General features: G+C 34.1%; 1 protein-coding gene across 1 annotated transcript in view; it reads right to left on the bottom strand.

Annotated features, from left to right (window-relative positions):
* Nucleotides 1–19,390, bottom strand: part of Glut1 (Glucose transporter 1) — a 189,732-nt gene extending 170,342 nt beyond the window's left edge. The window contains exon 1 of the mRNA XM_076452041.1: nt 19,096–19,390. The gene's annotated coding sequence lies outside the window, so the exon portion shown is untranslated. The remainder of the gene's footprint in view (nt 1–19,095) is intronic.
* Between the last annotated feature and the right edge of the window lie 445 nt (nt 19,391–19,835).

Genomic DNA, 19,835 nt, shown 5'->3' with positions numbered 1-19,835 from the left:
AGTGGGATTGATCGTAATATTATAACGCCCCCACGGCTGGAAGAGCTTGGTGCGACGGAGATTCGAGCGCCCTAACCACCTGACAATGCTAGATCTTTACTTTTAGGATCAGAAGAATGAGCAAATAAATGTTCTTAAAAACTCTGACGTTAAAGTTAATTGTTTTTAACAGGCAAAGTAATTAAGGTCTATCTCAGTAAAAACTCTTGTTTAATGTTTTATTGTTGATACACTGATCAAAAGGGTATGAAATTCAAGAAACCAATCAACATAATTTAACAAAATGTTACCTTTCACAATCTAAGAAATGTCTGAAACTTGAAAGTCGTTTAAGATAATGATCTAGAAAAAAATCCTCTTATTGCTCAGTTAACTCAACTTGCGAGACCCAACAAAATATTGCCTGTGCTAAAAAAACGCAAAAAACTTAAGCAAAGAGCTGAACAACGGCTTACCTTTGCTGTGCTCACCATAGAGATCGAAGCTCGAATTTTTACGTCACAAGTTCTCGAATTTAATGCAGAGCCATTGAGGAGAGTGTGCACATCAAGATGACGTATATTGATTGAGGAGAGTGTGCACATCAAAATGACGTATATTTATTGAGGAGAGTGTGCACATCAAGATGACGTATATTTATTGAGGAGAGTGTGCACATCAAGATGACGTATATTTATTGTGGAGAGTGTGCACATCAAGATGACGTATATTTATTGAGGAGAGTGTGCACATCAAGATGACGTATATTTATTGAGGAGAGTGTGCACATCAAGATGACGTATATTTATTTGACACAAACTTTTATCATAGTTCATTTTAATAATTGCTTAAACTTGCAACGAACGGAGATGATTGTAAGAGGACAACAATACTCTTCCCCCTGTACAAAGGGAAAGCAGAAGAAAAAGTTGTATATTAATACGACGTTATTACAAACGTCTGTTTCGAAATTTTCATACAAATTTCCGCAAAGGGCTATCTACACATAGCTGTCCCTAACTTTGAAGGGACCAACCAAAGACAGTGAAGAATTCCCACCACAGACGTTTCGAATACGTACACAGCATGTTTATATGGTAACGAGCAATGAACCTTCAGATTCACACTTCCAGAATGTTAACTATTAAGATGACATTGTAAGAGCGACTATGTAAGTTTAAAGATTAGCCCAAACGTTATTTTAACTTTTTGCAATATATCTATTATGACTGAACATTTAAAATGATATATATATGTGTGTGTGTGTGTATGTATGTATATATATATAATTATAACCATAACTATTTAAGCCAAAACACTTTAAAACTAAACAAAATACGCTGCATTTTTTTAAAAAAAAACCTAGGGCACAAGTTACATTTTTCTTTAAATGCAGCTTAGTTTGTTTAATTTTCATGTGTTTTGTTTTGTCTTAAACGTTATGGTTATAATATAATTAATCAGAGGTTGGGATTTGCTTTTTTTAACACAGTCCTTCCTCATGATTTTGTTTACTTATTTAACGTCATTTAAATGTATTTATTTACTTTCACTCTTATGTGTGTGTATGTGTATTAATATATATATATATATTAACATATTTGATAATTATCTTTTTATAGTTAAAAAAAAAGTAAATCGAACACAGAAATACAACAAACAGTGGTTTCACTGTCGCTTCTGCTTTTTCAGACGAGTGCGTCCATAATACTAATGTATGTAACTCAGTTATTGACCAATTTTGCCTCGTACACTTAAGAATAGCTTGTTCAAAAACTACTTGAATATAAATAAAAATAAAAATTCGTGGCAGGTACTTCGATTTAACACTTTGCATCTCAAGAAGAGATGCAAAGCAACCGAGAGCGCTCAGAAGAGACCTTCTTTTCGCCCTGCTCGTGAAGGAAAATTTAACTGGGCTAGTGATTGATTATTAATAGCTAAACCAACAAGATTTAAAGTTAACGAATTTGTAATGCAATCGGGTGGCAAAGGTCCAATGATGGTCTGCGGGAGGTTAAATATTATCTCTACAAAAAAAACACACAAGAGGATAGGGATCTGTAGATCCAAAAACCTCAGGATTTGCTGTGGGGGGAAACGGGAGTACCCCGAGAAAACCCACTTTCACGATCAGAGCGCCGAAAAATCTACCCTGACTGTGCCAGGAAGTTGCTGGAAAGAAAATTAGGGTTAGTAAAGCTTATAACAAAAACACTCAAAGAATATACAACGATGAAACACATGTGTTAAGCCTGCGATTGATTAAAAGATCGATCTAAGGCACCAGGAGGATAAAAATAGGCAGTTCGTGGATACAAAACTACTTGAATATAATTTTAGACAGTGCTTTTGATACTACTCTGTAGAGTGACCATAATGTCATTATAGCACACCACGTAACTGTACACGTTGCCTACAGCATGATCAAGTTCTATGTGAGCATAAGAACGCACTCGAAAGAGGACATGGACTATAAGTAAAATCAAATTAAACCCTACATTATCATTGATAAAAACAAAGTAAACAAAAGAAACCTTAAAACGACAAGCACAAGCCATTTGTTATTTTTTCAACATGAATGGCACCTAATGCGACTTATACAGACTGAAACAGTAAGTCGTGTAACCCCAACTACCCATCTGAGCCAGTGATGTACCTCTGATGCAAAGTTTTTCCTTTTTCCAAAACCTTGTTAATGGTTTATACTAGGCAAATGGCAAATTAAAAGCAATATTTCAGAGGTAAGTCAACAACCTAGGAGCGTTGAGTATTGGTTATAGTGGAATATTTTGTTAACTGTTGAGACTTCAGGCCTGGCACGGAGGGGCTGTTACAGCGCTCGACTCGCAATCTGTGGGTCGCAGGTTCGAATCCCTGTCGCACCAAACGTGCTCGCCCTTTCAGCCGCTGAGGCGCTTTAATGTGACGGTTACTCGCACTATTTGTTGGTAAAAGAGTAGTCCAAGAATGGTGACTACTTGTCTTCCTTCTAGTCTTACGCTGCTAAATTAGGGATGTCTAGCACAAATAGCTTTGTGCGAAATTAAAAAACAAACAAATTTCGAGACTTTCCTCTAATTTTTGTGGCGTGAGCTTTATATCATTCGTAAAGTTTTTCGACTACCCATATCACACACAGGGAACCACTGTGCTGTACGATCAGACCAAAGACTCCAAAGTTCAGAAATAGCTGTCCCTAGTTTATAATTGCTGATCATATGGAGGCTAACCAGACGTCAACATCTGCCGTTTACATGGATACCTTAATAGAATAGCAGGGACGATTATCTCTTTTGTGACATGTCCGTGATTTTATCAGCGTTTTGTGTTTCGATGTTTTCACTAATTCCCACTTATGAGGGCTGGGAGTGGTCACAGTGATCTGCGATCAACACGCTAATCATTAGGCCACTCTAAGCCCTGTGAAGTGGCTGTAAATTTAAAAGTTCTGATAAAGCCAGATGTTTAATAAACAGTTATATTCTTCAAACGAAAAAGATGACGTAGTCAAACTTAAAACCATGTTGAACTAAAACCTTTCAATGGTAAACATGAGAAAAACAGGAAAAACAGTGACAAAAACCAGCAATAACAGAAAAGTTAAGCGTTTCAATATAAGAATAAACGACAATCCTAATTACAATAAAACTTAAACAATACTTAAACAATAAAAAGGACCAGAACTTGAACTGAAACTGTATTGAAGAAACAATAAGTGAACTGCCTTGTTTCCACTCTAGTGAAACGAGGCCTATCTCACGAGGCCTGGCATGGCCAGGTGGGTTAAGGAGATCTACTCGTCATATTAGGATCGCGGGTTCGAATCCCCGTCGCACCAAACATGCTCGCTCTTTCAGCCGTGGGGGCGTTATAATGTGATGGTCAATCCCATTGTTCGTTGGTAAAAGAGTCGCCCAAGAGTTGGCAGTGGGTGATGATGACTAGTTGCCTTCCCTCTAGTCTTACATTGCCACCTATACAGACTGAAATAGTAGTGTAGCTTTGCGCGAAATTCAAACACAAACAAACAAACATACCTATCGCACATTAAAATTTTCTCAGTTTAAGTTTGCTGACAAGATTAGCACATTGTGATGTCATAATTGTTTCATTTTTGTAAGAAGGTATGTATGTAATCATGAATTGTTAAATTGGTGATAATGTATTTCATTAACTGCAATGATTTTAACGCTGTGCCTTCTTATTACACTACGTAGACACGCGCGCAAAGGGCTCTTATGCACTCTAGACCGTTCTGTTGGCTCCTAGCTGTGATACAGCGCAGAGGTTTGATGAGCAAGTGTACTAGTGAGTGAAGAAATTAAAAGTTAGCAGTAGACACACTGTGGTTATTATTACGGGTCATAATGCAAGACTACTGTCAGTAGCAGATAATGTGTGTGTGCATGCGTGTAAGGAGTCTAAATGTGCATGTTGGTGAAAATGTGAATCTGTACGTTTGATTCTCCCGTGGTTAACGATACTTTAATCCAAATCATCCTACACGATCGTAGTGAAATCTAAGTGGGAGAAGGACGAAATGGCAATAGATGTGTTACACTTACTTCAGTAAAGATATAAAAGTAAATAAATACAGTAGTGTGTCACACTTACAAAGTTGAGTATAGAAGTAAAAGTAAAAAGAAATAAACACCTTAAGTGATAAGAGCTTTCCACAAGTGTTAACTATTCCTCACGTTATACTTACCAGAAGATGTGACTTATTTTTCATGATTGTTTACAGCTCAGAACAAATGTCTAATAATTACTACACTGCACCTGTTTACGCTCAATCGGTTTTTCTTAGTCCGGTTTTCTGATCTGTTTATTACTGTTACAACGCACTTCAATCATCGGTAGTACAATTTCTTGAGATATTTGTAATATATACGATCAAGCTGTCGGTAATACCTGTTTATTTCATTTTCCACGCTCAACCACTGCTATGTTTTCCTGAACTGTATGACAATTTGTGTGTCTTTTATCAGTCGTTTCTAGCCCTTTTTCGAGCTATTATGATTTACACGTTCAAAGAGGAGTCACCAGCCGTTCTCCGAGTTATTATAAAAAAGAGTTACACTTTCAAACAGTCGTTACTAACGTTACTCGGGCTATTAATTATGATTTACACGTTCAAACCCTCGTTACTATATCCTTATGTCATGAGAGATTTTCTCAACCACATCAAATCAGTAGCTAGTTAGGTTAATCTGTAACTGGGTGTTTACTACACTATATTTTTAGTCAGGTGCTAACTGAACTTTATGTTGCACTGTACACGCGAATTTCGTGCTGTTTGGCCCAACAGTTCATTACACTGTACACGTGCGTACCGTGCTGACTAGGTCTGAGTGTTGAGCTGTCTATTAACATTACTTGCTCAGTCAGTCCCAACTGATCAATTAAATCTTGCCCACCATGTGCTAGTTTGAGGAAAAGATACCCGATTTCTTAGAAAAATCTGATAGAATTCATTACTGTAATGAGTTAACAACGTTATCTAGCTCTATGTTAAAGTGCTTAAAGTGAAAGCATGGAATGAGAGAGCCACACTACGTAATGTCCTAGGTCATTTCTCTTAAAAAGCTTTTGAAAATGAATTAGTCAGAAGGAGAGAGTCAACGCCAGTTTTGACAACAGTCTTGGACGACTTTCCATGACAAGGTAAAACATATGGCCAGCCTATCGCTCTCCGATACATTTAAATGTTGATAGTCAGATGCGATATCAATCTTTCAGGTGAATGCTAGCTTTTGCGTATAATGGCATGATGCTTATTGTAGTTCAAGCCACTTTAACCACTGGAAGTATTTAATGATTCTGTCTGTTTAGATGTCGTGAAAGGTACCTATTAAAATGTCGTCAGTAGTGGTTTCCAATCAGTGATATAAGTATCCTTAAGGGTACCCGAGAACCTTTGAAAAACATTTCATTTACTTGATTACGTTTGCCGAAAAGACTAAACATTCTAAAGTTTTTGCATTACGCATTTTAATGCTGGTAATACTACCTTTACATTTATGTATTCTTACATTCATACTTACTAACTGCTATACGTTTAAGCTCTCGATAGATTTGGATATAAAAGTAATAGATTTTGTGAATGAGAATAAAATTGCTGTATACCACAAGCATCTGTATGTAGTCAACATTTGATATCATTGTTACTATAATGAATTAATGATCCATTAGTTGTTGTTTATTTCATATATCTAATATACTTATACTTATTTAACAATATCGAGGACGAGAATTCGATTACTTTTCTCAGATTTGTGTTATAATTCACAATCTATGAATCCATCTGCTTAAAATCAACTGTTTCAGCTGTAAAAGCACATTAACATGCCTTAATTCTACGTGGAAACCTGTAAACACATACACACAGACTGACAGGTGAGAGAGTTTGTTTGTTTTGTTTTTGAATTTCGCACAAAGCTACTCGAGAGCTATCTGTGCTAGCCGTCCATAATTTAGTAGTGTAAGGCTAGAGGGAAGGCAGCTAGTCATTACCACCCACCGCCAACTGTTGGGCTACTCTTTTACCAACGAATAGTGGGATTGACCATCACATTATAACGCCCCCACGGCTGAAAGGGCGAGCATGTTTGGCGCGACGGGGATGCGAACCCGCGACCCTCAGAATACGAGTCGCACGCCTTAACACGCTTGGCCATGCCGGGCCGGGCAGGTAAGAGAAAATAAGGCTTTTATTTTCTATAATTTTCGCTGAAAGCTATATATGAGCTATCTGCGCAGTCCTTGGTTTTGAGCTGAAGGACTCGAAGGAAGTTCGTTATTCATATACCCAACGGGACTATTGAAATAGTAGTGGGATCTGAACTTGCTATGTATTATAATTGATATCTGACGATTCTTCGATATATGTTACATATATTATGTATTACGATTTAAAATAACCGGAAATTTTAATTTTAATTTATAAGTTAATTGAATGTCAATATGTATCAAATTTATGATCTTTCCCAACAAGATTGATACACACAATTTTCTTTCCTAAAACAAATATTTTAATATACAAAGAACAATACAATTTATAATAACAGTTATTACAAACAGTTATTAGAAACAATAATTTATATACAAATATTTTAAACCCTACAATACTGAGTCTTCTATCTGATCCGGAAATTAATCTTATCGACGGTTCACGGAGAAAGAATTAATTCTCTTAATTACTATCCTCTACCGTTTACAAGCCGAATATTCTCCGACGAAAATATCTAATGTCTTCGTAAAAAATACTAACTTCAGAAGTTTATTCTCTGAACTTGAACAGTTTGTAACGTTCGAAATCTATAAATGTCAATGGTCAAATATCTTCAGTTTTCCGATTAATAAGCATTTATCACAATTATATCAAACTGTCTCTACGTGTTGCGATTTTATAAACTTTAAGGCAGGTTCTACAAAGTTCCATTGGCCAAACAACTGATATTTACGTGGGTATATACATCGTTGATTCTTACGCTCAAGAATCTTTTACAAATTTAGAGATCAGGTGGGACTTTCGCAATACACATTTGACGATACAAGGTATGTACATTTCTAACTATATATTAAAATGAAACAGATGTTACAATAAATGTATAAGAATAAATCCGTTACAACCACATTTATATAGTACATCCATGGCCAAAAAGTGCAGAGCGCGTTTTTGCGACTGCGGGACGCAAACCATAAACACATGGATTCACAGTGTGAAAAATCTGAAGAAATGTTTATGAAGAGTGGCTTCCAGGAAGTGAGCTTACTAATGAATGCTGCTAAACTTATTATCATTTTTAGAACTAAGTATATTTACGTTTTACAGGTAAACGTACAATAAATCAATAAATATAGTTTTCATAACACAGTATCTTAATTCAAACAGCTTTACGCAAAATCTCATATTCCCGCATACTTTCATATTTCACTTTCAGAAATTGATTTGTACTTATTTTACCATGTAATAAGTTCGTTGGCCCGGGATGGCCAGGTGAGTTAATGTGTACGACTCGGAATCTGAGGGTCGCGGGCTCGCATCCCCGTAGCACCAAACATGCTCGCCTTTTCAGCCGTGGGGGCGTTATAATGTTACGGTGAATTCCACTATTCTTTGGTAAAAGAGTAGCCCAAGAGTTGGCGGTGGGTAGTGATGACTAGCTGCCTTCCCTCTAGTCTTTCACTGTTAAATTAGGGACGGCTAGCGCACATAGCCCTCGAGTAGCTTTGCGTGAAATTCTTAAACAAAACAATAAGTTCGTCGTAAACCTTTTTGGTGTTACTTTGTAAATTGATTTAAAAATATCTTTTTACATTATAATTTTGATGCTATATTAATAGTTTAAATATGCTTTCGTAATTATATGATACATAATCAGAGAAAGTGTTTTCAAATACTTTCAGATAGTAAACTTTCATAAAATTATGAGACTTCCCCGGTAGGACACGATAAGTCTTCGGATTTACAACATTAAAATCAGGGATTCGATTCCCCTCGGTGAACACAGCAAATAGCCCGATGTGGTTTGCTACACCCTAAAACTAAGATTTCAAAGAATAAATTCTACGAATAAAGCGAGGTCGGTTCTACTGTAAAACATACTGAAGTTGACACCAACACAATAAAACCTTTCTAAGACGGAATCGCACGGGAGTGAGTAAAATTTCCATCTTAAACAGTGAACATGCATTTCCTTAATTATATATAATATTTGAGCGGAAGGTTATACTTGCTTGACTCAAGGGAAGTATGTGTTTTTCTTATAGCATAGCCACATCGGGCTATCTGCTGAGCCTACCGAGGGAAATCGAACCCCTGATTTTAGCGTTGTAAATCCGTAGACTTACCGCTGTACTAGCGGGGGGCGCAAGCGAAGTAAGACGTTTGTGAATAAAGTTAATATATTGTTAATGCTATATTTATTAGAATAAGAACAAAAATAGACATTCAAAACATACATAAGTACACAAATCTTAATCGAATTTAAGTTTGGATTTCACTAGAATCGTCATAACAAACAACTTCTCCACAATCTCCGCCATTTATCAAGAATAAATCCACAGTTTCGAGAGCACTTTATTACGCATTCATCTTTTACGCTGAATGATTTAAAAATGAAATTGCGTCTAACATGTTAATTTTCACGGTCATTTCTGATGCTCTCTTACAGTTGTTCATGTTTACAATAATATGCTGAAACATCAATTTTCTATATTTCAATTTTATAAACTGCATAATTCCATTAACACGTGGCTGTAGAACTGATGTTTTACATGGAGGTAGAAAGACTAAACAAACATTTGAAAGTTGAACTTTTGGGTGACAAGTTGCATTATCTAGGAAAAGTAGGATATTCCTAGTTTCTTGTTCCATTAGACAGAATAATATATAAAACGGTATCAGAATTACCATAGCCTGTAAATAATAAGTTTTAGGAGCCATTAATGACGTAACTTCCTTATGAATTACATCACTAACCATTCGTCATTCTTTATGTTATAAGATTTAAAAAAAACTGATGAAAATGGCACAGTCAAGACTTTCAAGTTATTATGTTTAATTTTGATTTTTTGTAATGCTTTTTCTTACAGGACAAATCCTTCAAAATTAGAGACAAGATAAGCAAAAGTGAGATGGAAAGTTTTTTTTGGCAAATTTCTTTAGTTTCAAACATTCCTGAACTTATTTTTAAATTTTTAACCTAGTCTAATTTTTTAAATACGAAAGCTTACATTTTGTCAGTTTACGTTTATTTATCTCCAAGAATGTGTTGAAAAGAAAAGCATTACTCTAATTTTTAATACGAAGCGTATACTGCAACAGTTCTTAAATTCACATACATACGTGTGTTACGGAGGCACTAAACACAGCAAATACGACAGATAACTAATTAAAATTAATAAAGGATGTTAGGTTATTAATTAATATAAGTATAAAGGTGTTCCTTATATTGGTTTAGTTTTGGTTTTAGTTGTTGTATAAGTATGGCTTCTTGATTTTGAGTTTGTTGATACTTGTTTCCAGATTAGACTGTCACTCTTATAGAGCACCCATGACCCCAAAAGATGGATCGCGAACCACGGAAGCCTCATTTTCTCAGCCCGGCATACAAACCACTGAGCCACGCTCGACTGTCTTTGAAAATCTAATTCTAATTCGGATTTTTGGGATTTTAAAGTAATTAATTTCAACGATAATTTCTTAAGTGTGCGTTACAACTGCGTGAAGTTTGCTACAATGTTTATGGTTGGATATCACAATCACCGTCTTATTCCCGTACTTCAGTTAACAGCACAATTTTGTCACACGGTCATTCCATGGCTATTCAAAGTCATGGTATCTTAAAAAAAAAGTCTGCCTGTACTTCATTACGTTAACCAAACTGTTGATCGCCAAACCCCTTTGAAAGACAATCGCAAATATCAATAGACATTGGAAACGATATTTCTAAATTTTATTTCTAAATACAGATTTTGCATGAAAGTGTATAAAGTCTGAAGGTACATTTATTTGCGTCCTTCTATAAAAGGTGTCAGCTACAAAAGTAAAATACGTGGTAGGATGTACATTATTTTCGCTCAAAATATATAGTGGAAAGAATTCATGCTGTACACGTGTTGTCAGTTCTCTAATGGCAGAGAAATGTCAGTCCTACTTGTCAGTTTTCAAACTGTGTCAGAGTGGGGATTACTAAGCACGCGTGCCCTCTAGTGGCACAGCGGAATGCCTGCAAACTCAAAGCGCTTGAATCCGGATTTTGTTACCCGTGGTGGGCAGAGCACAGATATCCCATTGAGTAGCTTTGTGCTTAATTACAAACAAACACTAAGCAGCTGGAAAGTATGGTACTCGAATCTCGTTACTAACACCCCTTTCTACGGTGGAGGCGTTATCACGTGATGCTTGGTTTAAATATATATGTAAAAACGGCTGGTATGTGTAATAACTCCCTTCAAACATTTGGTCAGCTATCGGTCAGTTATGTCTTTCTTTCTTTGTGAACCTGACGATGACCGTTGTTCGCTCCTCTACATGGAATTTTCTCAAACCATACCAGTCGTTTTTACATATATATTTTTTCTCTACAAGTGGGTTTTCTCGTCATCACGGATTATGATGCTCAGTTTAACTTTTCTTTGATAAAGAGTAGCCAAAGAGCTGACACTAGGTGGTGTTGATTAGCTGCATTTCTTCTAGCTTAAATTTCTAAATTAAAGAATAGCGCAGATAACTCGAGTAGCTTTGTTCGAAATCCAAGTAAACAGTATTCGAGGTTTTCACAACAACAACAAAAATATAATTAGAACTCTTGCAACAACGAAAATTCAGCATCTTTGTTTGAATTCGAAAGTTATTTTCTTATGTTAAATTTATATTATTTTAGTCAATCCTCTGTTTCAAATTTTTACGTCTTTCAAAGTTATTGAACTATTCTTATCTCTTTGTTGTTTTGTTCTTAATGTTTTATAATAATCACAGCAGTTTTTTCTCTTATTTCCTTCTCTTACGTGTTTCTCGAATTTCATTTTATTTCATTCATTTTTTATATCAAACATTTGTTTATTCTCTGCCACCAAATATAGCGTTGTCATGCACTTCTGTTTTTACGTAACACATCCTGGTATGTTAACACGTTATATCCCATTTTTCAAGGATCTTTTGCATGCCTATTTAATACGTGCGAACGTATTTGATATTATGCAGTAGTATTTCGTTAATAACATTTTAATTTTTTTAATGTTCTTTGAAGATTAGAAAAATGCTGTATTATAAATACCCGCCCTCCGGAATTATTCGACGGTTGTGCAATAATGTATTTATACTTGACAGTCAGTAATGTCCACGAGAAAAAAGATATTTTGAAATTTTAGTTTAAAAATGAGCTATCATCACACCACAAAATATGTATTATTAAAGTATTTTTTTGTAGATGCAGTTATCAATGAAAGTGCCTTGCTTTTCTGTTGTAACACTCATGGATTTTCATTAAAGAAATACGTTTTTTTTTTAAGTTTGTCTTTCGATTGTTTTATATTTGAAACTTACTCCTTTTTGTTTGTAGTTTTTCTTGGTTAAAACCTAAAATATTTTTGCAGAAATTAATTGTTTTTATTTATTGCTCGGCCATAAAAATACTGCCTAGTTACAAAAATATTACCTAGTTATGACTGATGATGGTCGGTGGTTTAGTGTCCAAGATCCGAGTTTCAGAGGTATTATAAGATTTGTTGATTATTGGTAACAATTGTGTAAAAATTCCATATATGAGTCATTGTCGTAATAAGTGTATTTTCTTGAAGAAAGAATAACATTTGCCTCGAATACAGCGTTATTGAATTTTTAAAACAAAATAATTAATTTACACAAGCTAATTCAGAATATTATTTATCAAAAGTTCAAAGAAAAGTGTAGAGTTCAGTCATTATTATGGCTTAATGTTTAAGTTATTGTTTAAACAATTTCGTCTAAGTCTATTGGATTCTTTTTACACTATTGAGTGAAAAAACTCGACATCGTGATTAACATGTATTAAATTGTCAATTGTAACATCTGGAAAAAGTAACACTAGAAAACTGTTGAGTTAAATTACTTAAGTTACAGGTAAGTTGTTAAAATGTAATTATTAGTCCAACAGATCACTAAATAACTTTAAGTTGATAGGTCCATTGGTAACCTCAAACATATGATTTGAAATTAATTAATCCTGTGGGATAACGGTTAATTGATTGATAGAAGTATTTATTTCCCTTTTGTTGAATGTATATAACAATAAATAGTTTATGACTTAATAAAAATATTTGGATTCAGCATAAATTTAAACACAGTTTGCTAGTTCACTTCAGGTTGGTATTACACCCAAATTTTATTTTTTACACTTCAAAGTGCAAATAAATATATTTGGTTTTTACACAGGCAAAAGATCAGTTTAATGGGTCAAACGAAAGATAAAACTTATATTTTATTATTGTATAATGTAAAAACGCATGAATCTTTTTGCAACAATGTTTTGATGTTATAACTTATCATTTTGAGATTTCCAAAGAATTAATCAATTACTAACATTATTATAACTTACAAAATGTTATGGTAAACCTTATTAGGTTTCCTGTGTTTCAGCAAGTGATATATGACTCATTATGAGTTCACACGACCAAGGTCCAGCCAGAGATGTACTAACCCACGATCAGAAGTCTCTCCAGTTGAATATAAGAACAACGCTAAAACCTACAACATTAGGAGAATTACCAACCACTGTCTAAAATAATGTGATGTTGTCCCTACCTCCAGTTTCTTCCTCATCATCCTCTATTAAAAGGAGGAATTCCAATTTAGAATGCTAGAATTTCTTGCCATTAAACTGAGAAGCCTAGCTGATTCTTAGACAGAAAATGAGTTAACTGTCTTTACATCTTCAACTGTAAAGATGTAAAAAAACAGAGAGAAAAAAAACTTCGATCACTAAAGAAAAAGTGATTAAAACCATAAGGATAATATAATAGAAATTTTTGATTTCATGAATATTTACATTAGTCTGCCGTTTAATAAAGTTAAAAAACGTTTTTCATCGACAATATCAAGGTATTTAGATAATCCAGGTGAGTCAGTACACACAGGAGCTTCTATGATAATGCCATTTGTAATAATGGCCCCTGTTTCACATTAAACAAATTCTTTAGGTCTTTTTTAACCAAATAACATACTTGTGAAATCTTCCCTAAGACTGTTTCCATCTATTACAAAGAATTATAATGGAAGTTAACTTCAGCCCACAAGTCGCAGACTTATAATTATTTGAGCTAGAATTTTCATTCAAACAAGTCTTAGTAAGAAAGACTAAAACATCTTTGCACATAAATTGTGTGTGTAAATATATTGTCGATATTCTTATATATAATTATAAAGTATTTACTCAGGCGAATGAATTTATCCACCACGACTTTCTCAAAAAAAAACCCACAAAACTTTCACTACGAATAAAGCACACCATCTAGATTTAGATATCAGCGTTATTAAAGTTCTACGTTTTCAATAAAACAAACATTTGGCTTGGAAGTTATACTTTCCATTTTCGAATAGGAATATTACAAATAAATTATATTACAACGTATACAATTCACATTTTATTAGATCCAACGTTTCATTTGTGGTAAATTCAACATTATTCTTGCTATTAATTACGGGTTTAGATTATTTACAGAATATCAAACTCTTTTAAGGTTCGCGTCTCTTTGGTTTCTTTGAAAATAGTTCAAGACAAAGTGTTTGGTTTTGAAATTTGCGCAAAGCTACATGAGGGCTATCTGCGCTAGCCGTCCCAAATTTAGCAATGTAAGACAAGAGGGAAGGCAGCTAGCCATCACCACTTATCGCCAACTCTTAAGTTACTGTTTTATCAAAGAACAGTGGGATTAGTTGTCCCTTTATAACGCCCCCACGGCTGAAAGGGCGAGCATGTTTGGTGTCATGGGGATTCAAATCTGCAACCCACGGATTACGAGTCGAGTGCCTTAACCACCTAGTCATGCCAGGCAGTTTAAGACAATGGTGAACCACTTTAGCGTATAAAGCACCTATTAGTTTATATACACACATACATACACATATAGTTACTACTAGCTACTATACCAGTCTCATATAAGACCTAGCACTATCTAATTTCTGACCTTTGCGAGTTAAGGGCTCGAATCCCCGTCCATCAGAATACTAATTTTTTCAGCCGTTCAGACGTTATAACGTGACGGCCAGTCCCATTATTCGTTGGTAAAAGAATAATCCAAGAGTTAACAGTAATGATGGCAAGTTGCTCCTCCCTCGTCTTTCACTGCTAAGTAAGGGACGGTAAGCGCAGATAGCACTTTGCGCGAAATTAGAAAGAAATACTTAAGTTGCATTAGTTTTGATAATTTATTTATTGGCTATATTGCTATATTCTAAGACTCGTTATTATTGTTATTGAATTTTTTTCAGGCTTATCGCATTCATATTTCGACTTTTACAGAATATTTAATTTTATTACCTCCTATTATGTGTTCAATGTGTTTTGCTCAGTGACAGAAGTTAGTCAAAATTGGAGTAGTGGTGTTCAATACATCTCATAGTAGGTTTAACACTGTTATTTTCGGCACATTTATTATTTTTATATTTTAATTACAAAATCAATATTCACCAATATTCTAGCTTTCTTTTGTATGATTCAGATATTTATTTAATTTATTTATTATTTTGTACGTTCTTAAGCATTAGTTTTGGCTATACTTTTGATAAGGTCCTGCTACTTTACTCCATGCTTAAACTATAGCTTGTGTCATAGCAACTTTATGTTATATGTCTGAACGAGTGTTGTTACTCAAGACTTGAGAAAAAAGGATTTGAATGGAATATTACAAAAAAAAAACACTGACTCGTCTAAATGAAAAAAAAAAAAAGTTTATTTTGTGCGAACTTTCGGGCAAACTGTCTTTGTTAGGTTGTAAAGACCGCGTTACAATGGAATTAGACTCTGAAAGAATCGATGAACCTACGTAAGAAAGTATGAAGGTTACACGCGTCCAACGTGGAACATGATGACAAAAGTACTGTTAAAAACATCGTTGAACGTGTTACGTAATTATTATTAAAATTAGCAAAAATATGTAAAAAAAGTACAACAACAACTCAAGTTGTATTTAGAAATATGGCCCTCGCTGGTACAACGGTAAGTCTACGGATTTACAACGCTAAAATCAAGGGCTCGGTGGACTCAGCAGATAGCTCGATTTGGCTTTGTTATAAGAAAATACACACACACACACACACACATTTAGAAATATAAACATAGGAAAATAATAAAATATAAATTCGCAAAATAATTAAAAAGTCGACTAGGAAAATTAGAATCCAGGGAAATCACCAGAAAGAAACGACTTTCAAATAAATAAGGTTGAAGAGCGAGATCTAACCACGAGCAAGATGTCAGGTAAACGTAGTTAAATAAAAAGTTTAATGGAATAAAATTAGAAATAGAATTCAGGGAGTTTTATAATTACTTGAAAGTAATACCATATAATACCTTTATACCATATAGGAAGAGCCAGAAAATTTTTCATACCTGTCCATACGTATATTTCAAGCAACATTACAATAACTGGTCCTAGTTATACTTTATATGTCAGAGGACATTATACGTTATTTACTGTATCTAATATAGCAGGTGTCACAAACTATATAACAAAGAAACAGCCCATAGATTGAGTGATCGTTTTTGCGAAAACTTTAAATTTGTAAGAGAAAGCTCTACTGACCTTTCAGTAGCTAGACACTTCAGTTCTACTACACACAATGATACTTCTGATATATTAGTTTTAATCATTATAAATTATTAACAAGTTAACATGAGAAGGACTCTAACATTGTTTTATCTTCCAACTCAACCCCCACATCCCATTATGGTAATACTGAAAGATTTACTTTCGAGTAATTACAAAACTCTATTAACCCCTTCATTTTATTAAACGTTTTGTTTAGACACGATACCTTACCTTTTGCTCTTGATTTTATCTTCCTCTTCGACCTTACCGATCTGAAAATCTTTTCCTTCTCATAATTATTTCTCTGGATTATTATTTTACCTTACTAGGCTATTATTTTATGATTTTATGTTTATTATTTTCCTTTGTTTATATTTCTAAATCCAGTTTTAGTTGTTGTTCAAAATATCTTTTCTATAATTTTGTTAGTTATATGAAGATTTATGTAATAACTTCAGTGTTTTGTCACGCGCGTTTTACTTTTCAGCGGTTCTTTGTGAACCTAATTCCCTTGTAGCATGGTCTACATTTACTGCCTGACGAAAGTTTCCATTTAGACGTGTCAGTTTATTACTATTTTTTTTATCTCAGATGCCACTTCTTTAAAATTACTCTGTTGGAGCAGTTTAATGTTTTTATCATTGATAGCAAGACATTTTTGTGAAGAATTGTGGAAAGTTATGTTTATATACAATTGTATTGATATTACGCCGAAAATATCAGTTCAAGCGAATGTTCCCAAATGATGAAATTGTGTATTCTAAACTACAAAAATAAGAACTTAGAAAACTATCATTAATTAGCTATACTCATTATGAAGTTGGTTTTTAAGTTCACTCTGAGTTGGTAGTTTACTCTGGTCGGAAGTTAATACTGTTAAGCGATATCATGAGATTATATTTTTGGGTTACAAGTGAATAATTTTAATTATAATTTTGAATGTGAAGTTCATTATAAGAAAACATTTGGTAACTTTCATTTCTAAGTTATGCACTAATTATGCTTAGGGAAAACTTTATATGAAAAAAAATACAGGTTATATTTTCGAATTTTCACCAAAAACAAAAAAAAATGCAGCATCAGAAATATTCTATGCAGAAATGACATTTATCTGATCGATCAAATAATTTGTGGTTATTTCAACAAATAAAACTAGCGAACTCTCGACATAAGAAGTGTTTAATGTACAGCTTGTATAACTTTTCATGTACTGAAAAGTATTCTTTGTTAAAAACAAGCATGCACTATGCTTTAGTTGTGTCCGCATACATAACTGTGATGTATTTTAAACCTGAATTTTGTCTGCAGTGTATATTCATTGAAAGTATCAAATGTAGTTTATCAGTTTATTCTTTTTTGATGTAAAAAAGAAAAAAGGTTGCAAAGTTTCCACCATAAGAAAGAGTGAAAGAACATACAAAGTCAAGAATACAAAAATTGACAAAATTTATTTGAGTACACCCAAGATGAGTAAAATTTAATTTTCAAATCACGTTATTTTAAGATCATAGTAAGGGTTAATGACCAACAGAATCTCTATATAAAGAAGACATTAGTCGTTCATACACTGAGGTAAATTTAAATGGGATTAGTTCAGCTTGTAAATTGTTCCTCATAAGTTTAAGCTATTTGAAACTGTTTTGTTTACTAAAAACAAGTTAACTAGAAAATTTAAAATAAATGAATAGAGATAATTCTAGAACTCTACATCACGATACATGGATCAGCCACTCGACCACTCAAATGACTATAGTTTAGGTCATTAGTGATATGAACAATTCAACATAGTCCATGTCCATGTTTTATAGGCATGACCAGGAGGTTAAGGCACTCGACTCGTAAACCGAGGATCGCGGGTTCGAATCTTTGTAACACCAAACATGCTCGTCCTTTCAGTCGTGGGGTCGTTAAAATGTCACGGCTAATCCCATTATTCGTTGGGTTCGATAAAAATTATCCATACCAAAAATATTAGGCGTGCCTCAACTTGTCTCCACACCAGTCAGTAAAAATGGCGACAGATAATTCTATAATTCTCTTCTTATCAAACACTAACAAAAAAACTTGTAACTATGCGTTCACACCACACTGATATCTGTAGTTTTTGTCATTTCGCGTGTTTCGTTGTGCGATCCCTTCTATAAGCGAAATGCATCGAAAAGACAAAACTTGCAGGATTTTTTTGATACAAAATGTCGACATACAAAAAATCAGAACAGCACCCATAAGTACATGAGATTTAGATATTGTAGTAATTAGTTGACTTTTGATTGACTTTGCTATAAAATCTTATCATGTTTAGAAGTTATTGAACTACTTCGATATAAAGAAATATAATTAGTGATTTCAATATCTGTGAAGTTACGAAAAAAATAACATAAGATAGTTAGGTTATAACAACGAGTTTGCATTTAATATTTGCTAATATTAACATAAATAAAATATCTGAGTACATTGTTTCTCTATCAGTATTTGTTTTCAAGTTAAATATTCAAAAACATTTGTTCTAGTTAATAGTTGTTGAAGTTAACTTTTATTATTATTATTATATATCGGGATCATGCACCCGCTGCTTGTGGTTAACAATCCGTGTCTGAAATCATTGTTAGTGCCATGTTGTATATTTATTTGATGCTAGCAGGGAGGAAAAACCCACAAAAAAACAACGTTAGTTCACAATACTTGAGTAGTATAACTTTTGTTGTACCTCAATAACTTGTAAATACGTGAAAAGTAAAACTGCATTGTGTGAATATTGTTACCAGTGCAACATATATTGAGACAACACAGTGTGAAATTCAAGACCACTGTGGTACTTACCTTAAATGGTAGCAAGAGTACCGTATCATGTTCTCGCGAAGAGCGGATACTGTGGATGAAACGACAACTTAAGGTTTGAGAACGTGCTTCTGATAGCATGCACACCAATAAACACTGAAGAAATATCTTAGGAATTAGCCACCAAGTCTACCATCTGTTCCTGTTCTGGTATCTACAAACGAGCAACTAAACACCAGCGCGATTCGCTTTCCTGAAACCCGCTAGCTTTACTGTACAGGTTGTCATGTGGGCAGATAAACCCCACAAACGACCACCAGCCCTGGAATCCGTACTGCACGCGCGCGCAAAGCATGAGATTGCATCCAGTACACACTCTTAATTTGTTCTTTGACACTCATGCCCTCTGGTGGGGAATATGGTCACTTAAGTAGCAATGATGAGATATATTGATGAACTGCTTACAAAGACTCGTACTATAAAATGATGCTAATCAACCATTTTTCTACAGTATCTTTGTAACACACATGATATAAGACAACGTTTGTTTTTCTCTTCCATCTCTATTAATTTGAGGGTAAGACCTCAATATCCCCGTTTATCTTAAAAGTAAAAACAAAACAAACACATAATGAATGTCTGAAAAATGTATAGCTATGAATAATTTAAAGATAAAATGCACAGCTGCAATGGTTTTTAATTCATATGGAAATAGGTTTGATATTTCTAAAATTCATGCATATTTCTTTTCATACGTCCACTCTTCTCTTTCTAGTCCTTCA

This window comes from Tachypleus tridentatus, chromosome 1, assembly GCF_004210375.1.
Source record: "Tachypleus tridentatus isolate NWPU-2018 chromosome 1, ASM421037v1, whole genome shotgun sequence".
In the NCBI taxonomy this organism is placed as follows: domain Eukaryota; kingdom Metazoa; phylum Arthropoda; class Merostomata; order Xiphosura; family Limulidae; genus Tachypleus; species Tachypleus tridentatus.
Note: the sequence above shows the minus strand (reverse complement) of the source record. Positions and strands in the feature narration are given on the sequence as shown.